This window comes from Triticum aestivum, chromosome 5D, assembly GCF_018294505.1.
Source record: "Triticum aestivum cultivar Chinese Spring chromosome 5D, IWGSC CS RefSeq v2.1, whole genome shotgun sequence".
Classification (NCBI taxonomy): domain Eukaryota; kingdom Viridiplantae; phylum Streptophyta; class Magnoliopsida; order Poales; family Poaceae; genus Triticum; species Triticum aestivum.
In genome coordinates, this window is record NC_057808.1 from 442,555,294 (window position 1) to 442,567,608 (window position 12,315).

At 45.1% G+C, this 12,315-nt stretch overlaps 1 pseudogene across 1 annotated transcript; it reads right to left on the reverse strand.

Moving 5' to 3' along the window:
• Positions 1–904: 904 nt before the first annotated feature.
• On the reverse strand, positions 905–9,082 carry LOC123122540 (disease resistance protein RGA2-like; annotated as a pseudogene). The gene is made up of 5 exons (XR_006460255.1): positions 6,647–9,082; positions 5,855–5,929; positions 5,094–5,464; positions 1,517–4,374; positions 905–1,357 (listed from the first exon to the last, which is right to left on the reverse strand). The product of XR_006460255.1 is annotated as a disease resistance protein RGA2-like (transcript).
• Between the last annotated feature and the right edge of the window lie 3,233 nt (positions 9,083–12,315).

Consider the following 12,315-nt stretch of genomic DNA (forward strand, 5'->3'; position numbering starts at 1 on the left):
CGCCAGGACGTGTCTGTATTGTGAGAGTATAATTTTAATGAACCATTTTTAATATATGATGAGCATACTTTCGTAATATTACAAAACCTATGTAAAAAGGAAATGTGTAAAAGGCCAGGACGTGTCTGTATTGTGGTGTCAAGCAATTCACTGACCGCACCTAAAAAAACAATTCACTGGCCTGGTGGTCAGCGCGCGCGCCGTGTACAGCCTTCTAAATCCTTGTGCACTAGTTTCTTTTATTTTTGTTTATTTATATCCGTCACAGGTATCCGTAAGTAGAGTATAAAAATGTGTAGGCCTCAAATCTTACTGGTGTGTTTCAGTGTCCATACCTGTTTATACGCCGTTTAGACCGTTTAACATCTGCGCGCCTCAGTCTTAATACTGACATGTAAAAATTAGCAAAGTTGGTACTAATCCGCATGTGATGACTCAATTCTAGTACTTCCATGCAATTAAATTTCAGGAGAATAGATCACTTTTCAACAAGTGTTTTTTCCCTTTTTGGAAATTCAACACATGTTGAAGATCGTTGCGACTGAAAAGTCAAAACTCAGTTTACTGATGCAGATGACTGCCTGAATGTGTGGCAGGAGAAACTGCCGTGGCCGAATATCCACGCTAGTGCGCTGGGCAGCAGCTTCGGCAATGGAACAGGTTCAATGAGCACGCTGGAGAACATGCCACACTGAGCGCTCCCCGTCCTGTCTCTACTGCTTCATTCTTATGCGGCAGCGCAAGATCTCTAGGTCGGTTCGGTCACGGCGAGCTCCGACTATTCAGTTTTACTGACGCAAGCATCTCCTCCGCGGTCATTGCAACAGCGCTGACATGACCAGGAGATGACCCTTCAACCTCTCCATGGTCGTCTCCTTCAAGATCTACCAGGACAAGACTTGGGTACTATATTTAGTTTGCCATTTCATTTAAATAACCAAAGAATTAGCAAAGGACGAACAGGTGCTGCGTCTTTCATGGATCTACCAGGACAAGACTAGGAACAGGAATTATAATTTCTCCACGAAAAACATGCTTCGGTGGAGAAATATAAGTACAGGTACACACAAAATGACATCACTCAAGGCTCAACTTCTACTCTGCCTTGACAGATAGCAAGCAACTGTGCTGCTGCTATGTAGTATTACTGATACAGGATAGCAAGCCATTGGAACATCAAATTGACCTTAATTTGTTATCCTCGGGCTCCTCCAACAGCATGTTCTCGCGCAAGCCGCCGTCATTCTCCTCTGCGAAGACGCCGCCGTCCACCTCTGTGCGCTATATGCCCGGTGGAACCTGTTCCCCGTGTATGCCGTGCCAAGTTCTGATCTCATCATCAGCAGTGCCAACCAGGCTAGACGAACCAAAAAGGTTAATGAGCTGAAAGTTCCTAATCAGTTTCTTTTTTAACGAGGGACATAGCTAGCGAGATTAACATACAGCAATCTAAGGATAAATTCTGAAGAACAAATGTTGTGCATACGGTAATTAAATTGCCTGTCATCGTACATACCAGCGACAGAGAGGCTGTTGTATTTCCATGAGCTCGGGGCACCCCACTATGTTCACTTTCTTTATTTTATCAACAGCTGCTGCACCACCAATGGACTTGAGGCCTGGACACCACATAATGCTAAGTTCCTCAAGTACTGGAGAACTTCCCAACAGGCTATTGGCGAGGTTGATGGATTCTATGCCGTCACAGCAAGCCAAATCGAGCTTCTTAAGAGAGGATGGTAATATCATATTTAACTTGAAAAGACATGATTGAATTTTCAGCTCTTGCAACCCGTCGAGCCTATCAACAGAGAGGGACATCAACTCTTCACAAAGGTAATTGGAAACGTCAATGATCTTCACGGCAGGTAGACAATCTGGCTTCAGAAATTCATCAAAGCTCAATAATTGAGTGCAACCTGTAATATCTATCTTAGCAAGGGATGAGAATCCTTGAACGCCACCGCTGCTCCCGCTGCTACTACTACTTGCTTCCGAGACTATTGATGTAAGGTTGCCACATCTGTGAATATATAGTTCCTCCAGGGATGGAAGATTCCTTCTCCACACACGCAGGGGAATAAATGTCAAGGATTGGCAGTCACGTATGAACAAAAGGTTATGCATGCAAAACCCAATGGCAATAACACTATTACTCCTTAATGAAAACGCAGAGTAGCGCAAATTTTCTTCATGATTACATTCTATCTTATTTAAATGGAATATTGAGCTTACATAGCATATACAAATTATTAGAGTTCATGAGAATATAAGCCAAGTCAGTTTAAAGTTTCCCGTCTCCTTTATTTTTGGAGAATTAAGAATAAATTTAGAATATGTATGGTCAACAAGGTATCACTCTGTATACATGTCCTAATAGATGATGACATGACAAATATATCACAAAACTACAGAAAAATAGGAGATACTGAAATATAAAATATCAGAAAATCCACCCTCCAGGATTAGAGGTGTGAGTGTGATTCTTCTAGGAAGCCCCTTGGCAAAGGCATCGAACATCAAATGTTTGATTTCGTTCTTGCTTGAAATGCATGGCCCGCAATAGAATGTCAATTTTTTAAGCTACCACATCCACAGAGTATTCACAATAGTATGTTTGGGAACCAGGTTTCTGCCGTCCAGTAGATCTGTGGGATGTAATTTTTGTAGGGGGGCAGCGGCTCTATGCATCGTCCGTGAGATGTACTGAAGGAAGTAGCTAGCTGCTGCCCTGTCCGAGATATGTTTGTTTGCAATCAAGGGGGCAAGGCAAACAACCATATGTGTCGACATATGTCACAGCAGCAGCAGCTGCTGCAAATCTCCAACAAGTCAGACGTGTTAGGTCCAATGAAAAAAATAGCGCGCTACAGCAAAATAGCGGCGACCTCAAAATATGCTATTAGCGTGCTATATCGCGCTATAGCGTGCTATTAGCGAGACATTATACACCGATATATTTAGCGAGACAATTCTCAATATGCTATAGCGCGCTATTTTTTTCAGTGGTTAGGTCCGATAAACCGAAAACAAGTTTTGGAGCACCTGAACCCAGGCCCCTCTTATCAACCCTTCCATTCTCCATCAAGATCCGTGCAAGTACATTTCTCTTTTTTGTTTCTCTCATATAGAACATGTCTTCAAGTTCAAACCTTTGCAGAACAACAAAGTTTTCTAACTAGAATCTAGGATAAAACTTTTTGATTTTTTTCGTCCAACATAAATATACAAAATAAGTTTTGTTTAATTAAAAAAATAATCTTATTTTTAGTATTTACATTGGACAAAAAATTCTGAATATTTTATCCCACATTCTAATTAGTAAGTTTTGTTGCGTTGCAAAGTTTGAAGTGCAAGACATGTCATATGAGAGAAACAAAAAAGAGAAAATTTCATGTATGATTGTCTCACACAGATCTTAAAGCGATATTGGAGAGCCAGGATAGTAGGGCCTGGCTGCAGGTGCTCTAAAAATCTGCGTCCTTCGACATACCAGATCTAGCAGGTCATATCAAAGTATCAAACCTAGGACGGAAACCCTCGATCACAATTTCAGGATGTTAGGTCCAGACACGGTCCCAGTTTAATAATTAGTTCCTCCGTCTCCCACTCTCCCATAATATAAGACAATTTTTTGACATTAAATTACTTCGTAACCACCTACCTGAAGTATACAATTTAACACAGCACATGCTTCAGTAGCACAAGACAACATACCTCTCCACAGCGGAGGCAATGGGGAAACCCGGGCTTCTCCCTTCTCTAGCCCTCTCGCGTTTGGTTGCCCGAAGAAGGAGCTCCGCCAGGAGGGTCAGGCGCTGTGTGGTCTGGTCTCTACCCCTCTAGGTGTAGTGCAGACGACTGGGGGTCAATGAACGGATTGGCGGCCACATGAATTTTCACCGGTAGTTCCATTAACACTTGAGGATGAGGAATGAATGGATGGGTGGCCACACGAATCTTCGCCGCTAGCTTCATCAGTCCTTTGGGATGAGGACCAACCCGATACGTGGACGATGGGACAGGGGAAGAAGACGACAACGGCCACGACCTTGCCCGCCAACGCCAACGTTTTCGAGGAAAGTTCCCAGAAGCCTGATTGGTTCGCGTCATGGACGTCTTGCGCCTCGTCCGGAGCTTCCCAGGTTCTGCCTGGAAGGTGTTTGGTTGGTGTCCTGAAGAAGAAAGCGAAGCTTTGTCTGCCTGGATTGGACACTCCGGCATTGTGATTAGCCTGGTCCAGGCGTTCGATTTAGGACGCCAGGCGCCAGCTACCACGGAGACGAGCCCCACGCTCGTCCGCCTCGCAGCGCATGCGAGCTCCGCGCGCTGCCGCATAGACGAGCCGCTGGGATCAACCGCGTCGTCCGAGATCTGTCCAAAGAGATGCCGAGACGCTTCAAGGAGTCGTCGGGAGGCAGGCTATGATGCTTCGATTTGGAACTTTACAGAGTAACAGAGCTTGCGTTTTCTTTTTCTTTATTTTTGAATAACAACAGAGCTTATCTTTTTTTTGGCACGAAGGGCATAGGATTGGACTTCCCTGCTCTTCCAGGAAAAAAAGTACTTTCCTCAAAAAGAAAGAGAAAAATATAGTTTTCCAACAAATACCCCCAACTTCAAAATAGGATTAGCCATCTCCAACGCCCACCCCAAAACGGACAATGTATTTGTCTACCAATTGTTTCGGACTTAGTCCGTAGACAGTGATGTAGGAGCCGACCATCCAACTCTCTTTTTTTTTGGAAAACTTTCAATCTATTCATCTTCAATCATGGCAGTACAACGAACACCAGAAAAAAAATTACATCCAGATCCATAGACCACCTAACGACGACTACAAGCACTGAAGCGAGCCGAAGGCACGCCGTCGTCATCGCCCCTCCATCGCCGGAGTCGGCCACAACTTCTTGTAGTAGACAGTCGAGAAGTCGTCGTGCTAAGGCCCCATAGGACCAGTGCACCAGAACAGCAACCGCCACCGATGAAGAATAACGTAGGTTGGAAGGATTCGACCCGAAGACACACGAACGTACACGAATAACGACGAGATCCGAGCAAATCTACCAAAGATAGATCCGCCGGAGACACACCTCCACATGCCCACCAACGATGCTAGACGCACCACTGGAACGAGGGCTAGGCGGGGAGACCTTTATTCCATCTTCAGGGAGCCGCCGCCGTCTCGCCTTCCTGAGCAGAACACAAACCCTAACATGACAGAAAAAAAAATGACTAAAAACGGAGCCCTCCCGCCACCCTTGCCAGGATCCACCGCGCCTCCATGGCCCAAGGGCCACCGGAGACGAGGTGGACCTGCAGCCGCGCCGGCGAGAGGCAGGAACCCTAACTTTCTTTCTTGGAGGAGGAGCGACGGTTGCTCGTACTGCTTCAACTTTCGTTTAGCCGACCATCCAACTTTGTCTTCTAAGTTTTTTGCCACTCTTTTTCTTAAGCCCGCGAGCTTAAAATAATAGAATATTGAATCATCGATGATTGAAAATATTCCAATGCGACAGTGGTTCTAATTTAAATATAACAATCCAACTTAGTTTTAAAATAAAATACTTCAGGGTCTGTGTCATATGCAGTCGTGCAGTTCTGATAGGTAGAGAATCCAATCCTTCCTACGGTATACTTCTACAAGATGAGATAGTTATAGTAGGACCGGACGCCGTTGTAGAGGCGGTCGAAGACATTTTATCACATCCAAACATGCCATCAAAAATTGTCCTTGAATGCGTCGGGGACAAAGTAGTCATCCCTCAACATCAAATGCCGCCGCGCTCTCGTCCGGTTCAACACTCGATGACCCTTGATCGATCCCTGAAATCAGAGAACTTCAAGGACACACCTGCATCATCGCCGTTTCATCTGCATAATTCTCCTCGTCCGATGACTCATTGTAGTACTCGTACGTGTACTTCATCTATTACCTACACATTGATTCAAAGAAGGGACAAAAAAATGGCATGAGCATTTCACCAAACAGTACAAACCGAATGCATGTTAAACCTGTTTCCTTTTTTTTAGGAGCGACATAGGGAGATTAACATGCAGCTATACGCAGATAAAATCTAACGAAGAAATGTTGTGCATAGAGTAATTAAATTGCCCGTCATTGTACATACCAGCGACGAAAGATTGGCTGTTGTATTTCGCTGAGCTGGAGGCACCCCGTTATGTACACTTCCTTTATTTTATCAACCGCTGCTGCACCACCTATGGACTTGAGGCCTAGACAGTCGGAAATTTCCAGAGTCTGCAACCCGTCTAGCCCATCAACAGAGAGGGACATCAACTCACTACAATGGGAAACCCGAATGGTATTAACAGCAGGTAGACAATCTGGCTTCAGGAATTCATCCAAGCTCAATAATTTGCTGCACCGCTCTATCATTAACTTAGCAAGGGATAAGAATCCTGTAACAGCACTGCTGCTGCTACTACCACTAGCTTCAGAGACTATTGATGTAAGGTTGTCGCAACTTTTAATATATAGTTCCTCCAGGGCTGGAAGATTGCTTCTCCACACATGCAGGGGAATAGATGTCAATGATTCACAGTATTCTATTTCCAAATAAGTGAGGGAAGTGAGGTCAAGGAAGCAGCTCACGAAGCGATCCATGGAATAGCCCGAACTCACAAGGGTTAGCTTTCTAAGAGAAGTAGGCAAGAGCATCGGGCCTTCCCAACTGATTTGCTTACAATACTGTATGACTAACTCTTCAAGACGATTAATGTTATCTGAAGGTGATGTACTGTCAAGTGACACATCTAACGGGACAAAGAATGGTATGCTCTTCACTTCACACCAATGAAATTCAAGGGAACGTAGCATTGGCAGGAGGTTGGGCTGGAGCCAGCTAGGACAAGATTCACCTCTATAATTCTCTACATGCAAATGATGGAGATTCCAATGAGGCAATACTTCCATCATCTTCGCCGTCTCTGGACTTTGCGGACACCATTCTAGCGAGAGTTTGCCAGAGTGGCCCTTGTTATAAGCAAAATTCTTTGACTTGATTTTCCGCAAGCTGATGGCATCGCTGAAGTCTGGGGGAAACATTTCAATAACAGAACTGCCACGGTCTATAACTTCGAGATGATGCAGACGATAAACTGATGAAGGAAATGTGCTGAAATTAGAACTTCCAAGTAAACAAAGGTGACGCATATGCTTTGAATTGCCCATGCTCTCAGGTAGCTGTCTTACTTTGGAGAGTTTACAACTAAATACGCGGATTTTCAATAGTTCCTTGAACCAACAGTCCATCGTAGACTCAAAATCTTTTGCTTTGCTGTATGATTCATCGCACACCAGGGACCTCAGATTTTTCTTGTTACATATGCTCTTCAATTCAGAACACTGAACATCTCCATTCGTGAATATTGACAGATGACGGACGTTTGAAGGAACTTTATCTAGGTCACTAGCATGCTTTATAATGAAGCACTCATTCTTTGAGACTAGTTGTGCTGTATCATGCATCAGATCATGAATTACATACTTAACACTATGTGGTGACGCTTTCTGAAAGAACGAACGATTTGCAAGGGCATCAAAGCACATTGATGCTTCTTGGGCTGACTCGACATATCCTAGTGCAATCCAAATGTCAGCTAGAAAATCCTTCGCAAATTTGTAATCCTTGGGAAACATTGCACAGATTGAGAAGCATCTCTTCAATTTCTGCGGGAGGTACATATAACTCAGTCGAAGCGCTGGCAGAATGTCAGTCTCTGTTTGTTCTAATCGCCACAGTTCACTTTCCATTATATTTCCCCAATGTGTTGTACTTAGATCCATTCTCAGCAAGCGTCCAATAGTCTTGGCAGCCAATGGGGAACCCTTCAACTTTGGAACAATTATTTCACCAATGCGCTCCAACGACTCCATGTTGTTGCACAAAGTCCTGGATCCAAATGCACAGAATTTGAAGAACTCCAAGAATACCCCGTCTTTTAAGCCCTTTAACTCATAATTATTCATAGGGCCAACTAGCTTAGCAACCTCGGGCGATCTAGTGGTGACCAAAATCCTACTTCCTTTAACGCCATTTTTCAAAGGCGCACAAAACCTCTTCCATTCCACCCCATCATCCTTCAAGATATCATCCCACATGTCATCAAGGACAAGTAAGAACTTTTTGGACTTGACACAGCCTTCTAATTTACCCATAAGAACTTCCAGACTATTAGATGAAGCATCTCCTCCCAGGCGCTCTACAATGTCTTTCGTTAACCGTTTTATGTCAAAGTCATCTGAAACACATGTCCAAATTATATTTTTGGCGCCAAAGTGATTCTTCACATTTGTATCCTTGCAAATGTGTTGGGCCATAGTTGTCTTTCCAACCCCTCCCATCCCAACAATGGAAAACACATGCAACTGGGTCATTCTTGCTTTGCTTTCAGTCCTTCCTCTCTTCCGTGAATGAACTCCTAGTTTTCCCACAAACTCCTTCATTTCTTTTTCACGGCCAATCATTTTTTCTTCACAGTTAAAGTAGGAAGTTGTTTCTGGCCTAACTGATTTATCAAACTTTAGAGGTGCTTGGTGCAAGCCCATTTCCATGGACTGCTTATGGACATGATCTAGATTTTTTTGAATTCTGTTGACTTTTCTGATGTAATCATTAGATCTGACACTGCCGTAGAATTCCAGACAAGTATCACGCAATTGGTCTAGCCCCAAATTCTTGCTGCACTCAACTTTCCACTTGAGTGCATCATAATCAAGCTCGTCAAGCAGGTCCTCCGCTTCGAAGACTGCATCCTTGATATGCGGGAGGAGATCAGCCGCTTGTTTCTTATGGCTTTGGTATTCGACCCGATCAATGAGGTCAAGCATCTTGGGCATTGTTGTCTCCAGCTTCCAAAGATCATCCTTCAGCCGCTCAATTTCCTCTTCAGTCTGTTGTTGGGCAGCTGTCTTGTCTTCACCTGGCAACTCTGAGGTGTTCCGTGAAGAACGAGTGGCCGTTATAACTGATGCAGTCCAGCTGAAGAATTCGCGACATGCATTGACGTTGGAAAGCACCCCCGCATATTCATTGAATATTGCCAAAGCCATGGCCATAGTTGTGCGCTGTTGAAATCATATGCTCTACATAAATCTTAGTTCGAAGAGTACGATATCGGAAAAAGGCAACCATTTAGAATGGACAGACTCCGGGATGAGGATGTAACTACCTTCTATATTTGCTGATTTGATGGCCTGTTGGTGGAGAGATGCTTCTTGCTCAAACTTCAGAGTGGTTGATCAGTGAGTGAAATCATGACTGAAGAAAGGCACAGATGATACGGTGCTGCTGATCTCACATGCCTTCTGCTGTAGTTCTGCAATTACATTGTCTTTAAGGGCAAACTCATCACGTCTGAACTAGTAAGCGTGCATGTAAACTATATGGGAAGAAAATAATATTTTAAATAGCGGGCTATGCCAGAAGTTGTGAAAAGCTATGACGATGCTAAACACCATTTAGCGTTTTTCTAAGTCATGTTTGAAAAAAAATAAACATACAATTAGACATCATAGTATGATATATCACGTATACTTGACATGCACATGTCCAGACATTAAAAAAACACCGATCAGACATATTAATTCAATAAGCAAGCTTCGCGGCACTGCATCATATAGATTAAAAACAATAAGGAAGAATAAGGCAGATGGGTGGCTTTGTGGAATACAGTACACTTGTGCCCCTCTCTGGCTGCAGTGGCTTAGCGGTGCTAAATGAGTCGAAATTAAACGCTGTCACTGTAATTAGTGAGCAATTAGTGTATTTTTCAGCTTAGTGTCCGAAGTGCTTAGCTTCAGCGAGTAGGCTATCCAAAAATAATAGCGACACTACAGTAAAGCTATAGCCTCGTATTTGAAATTTTGCCAAAAAATCAATGACAATTCGGCTATTACTCCTTAATGAGGAACATGTTGCCCTAGAACTTGGCGTTCGACCACTCCCAATAAACTGCCAGCCACACCGGTGACGGGCCGGTGCGCGCATAGGGAGCCCTTACTCCGCCGTCGGCGCCAGGCTTCCTCTCGGCCACTCCTCGCCGCCGCCGAAGGGCGTTGGCCAAGCGAAGGCCCTGGGACGTTGGCACGGTGGGGCCTCATCCTCCCTCCCCTGATCGAGATCTAGATGGCATGGGTCAGCTTCTCGTGGGGGTGCGGGTCCGGTAGGCTCCTCAGAGGCAGGGATGCGCGGATCCGATTGCTGATGGGCTAGGAGGCGGCGGGAGCGCGCGGATCCGGTTGATTATGGGCTGGGAGGCGGCTGCACCGGCGGGGGCTAAGACGAGGTGTCCGATCTAAATCCTATCTAGCCACTCGTAACGCGCGCAGCGATGCCTTGTGGTGGTTCGCGCGTGCAGCGGTGCAGTAGTGGTGGAGGCCACTTTCGGTGATGGCTCCTCATTTTCGGTGATGCGGGAGATGGAGCTGATGTTGTAAGGTGCCATTCTTGGTCGCGCAGGTGGCGATACAGCGGCGAGTGTGGATCTCGGACCTAGGCCACCCTGTTAGGCTGGTCACAATGGGCAGGAACATAAGCTAGTAACCTACACATAAGCCTGTGGTGCCGATCTGAAGATGATGCCCTTCCGCGTCCTTCCGCCTTCCAGTCCGTCCCAAGATGTCGGCAACCTCCGTGTGGACGGATCTGGTTGTTGTTCGGGGTGTTGGGGTTAGGGGGTCTAGATCGGTTGAAACCGTCGATCGGCAGAGGCGGTCACAATGTCGGCGGTGCTCCAGTCATCGCTCTACTTATTGAAGGCGACATCAAATTCCATCCCACACCCTCCACCTCCTGGTTTAGGGTGAAGGCCAGAAATCTCGTGGATTGGGCCGCGACGGTGAAAGGGCGCCACAACATCATTTTCTTCCTAAAGACACCACATTTGGATTGTAGGATGGTAGTCTGCTGGTGGCTCTTCAATGATGTTCCTGCTCGGCATCTTACGGTGGGCTTTTTTATCTTGGCCAGAGGCGGTGGCGATGTAGGGATTTTCTTTGCGAGGTGATGTCGTCATGCCTGTCATCCTCCCCCTGGTAACATGTTGCTCCAGTCCATATGGGCTCAGGGTTGAGTTGTTCTGCCTGTCAACGGCTCGACGTCCTATGATCCAGGATGAGAGGGTAGGGTGCCTTCTTCGGAGAAAGAGATGGATGGCGGGACAATGGCGTTGGCATAAGGAACAAAAGTGGGGCATGTTGTACATGTTAGCCAAATCGGCTTCATCGTACACTTGGTGGCTGACAAGTTTTGCTAGTGGCCGCTACCTAGTATGCAAGCTGGATGAGATTTAGCCTGCAACCAAGTGGACGTGAAACTAAGGGGTCGCACTGGATGGAAGGTACTACGAGGTTGCATACGACTTACAGGTTGGATTTGATCCGACTTGAACATGGATGGGTCGGGTAGACTTTGGGCTGAACATGGACATCTAACAAGTGGGGGGTACAATTTGGTGATCGCTCATGCATCATTGCACGTAAATCCGATACTAAAACCAATTAAATAGGTTCATAAGGGATCACATGCTAATTCGACTCTCATCTGCTGCGAGAACTACAAGGACTGCGGTTCTCCATGATTTGGGCGTTGGATTAAAAATTTAACATGCAATGGTTGCACATCACGTACGTATGCCGATAGTGGTATCAGAGCATCTGCTGTTGGTTTTTTCGGGTTTACATGCATATGAGATATGCAGGAGGCGGTATATGTGAACTAATGTCATTCTTTGTCGTTGATCTATGTGATAGATCAGTTCTGTGTTGACTCGATGAGATCGGCCGCACTCAGGGATCATGGTGGGTTTTTTAGAGTCAAAACCGACGAGATCGTAACACAACAAACCCTTACCAGTCAGTTCCCTCCATCGGGGTAGATCTTGGAATGTAAATACGACTCGATTTGTGATGATCAATGTGATTGATTGGATCGGAAAAATTGACATGATTGGAATACAAACTTGATTTGTGATTTTCGAAATTGTGGCTACATGTCGTAGCGTCGTAGATTTCGTAAGTTAACTCAAACCGATAGAATGTGATATGCTTAATCCAGTTTTGCAGGTTTGACGTGAATATTATGTCTCACGTGCATGTGACACATGTGTATAATTTACATGACCTCTGAATCATGGTTTCGTGAGCCAGCTAGAGCCAAAGTGATGTCATTGTAATGTATAATGACCTTATTGTCAACCTATGATGTCCTGTAAATTAATTACTAGTTGTAATATTTCGGGGGTAGAGGTGAAGTTTGCTGCTTGGATAGAGATGGAGCTCGGCGTCCAGAC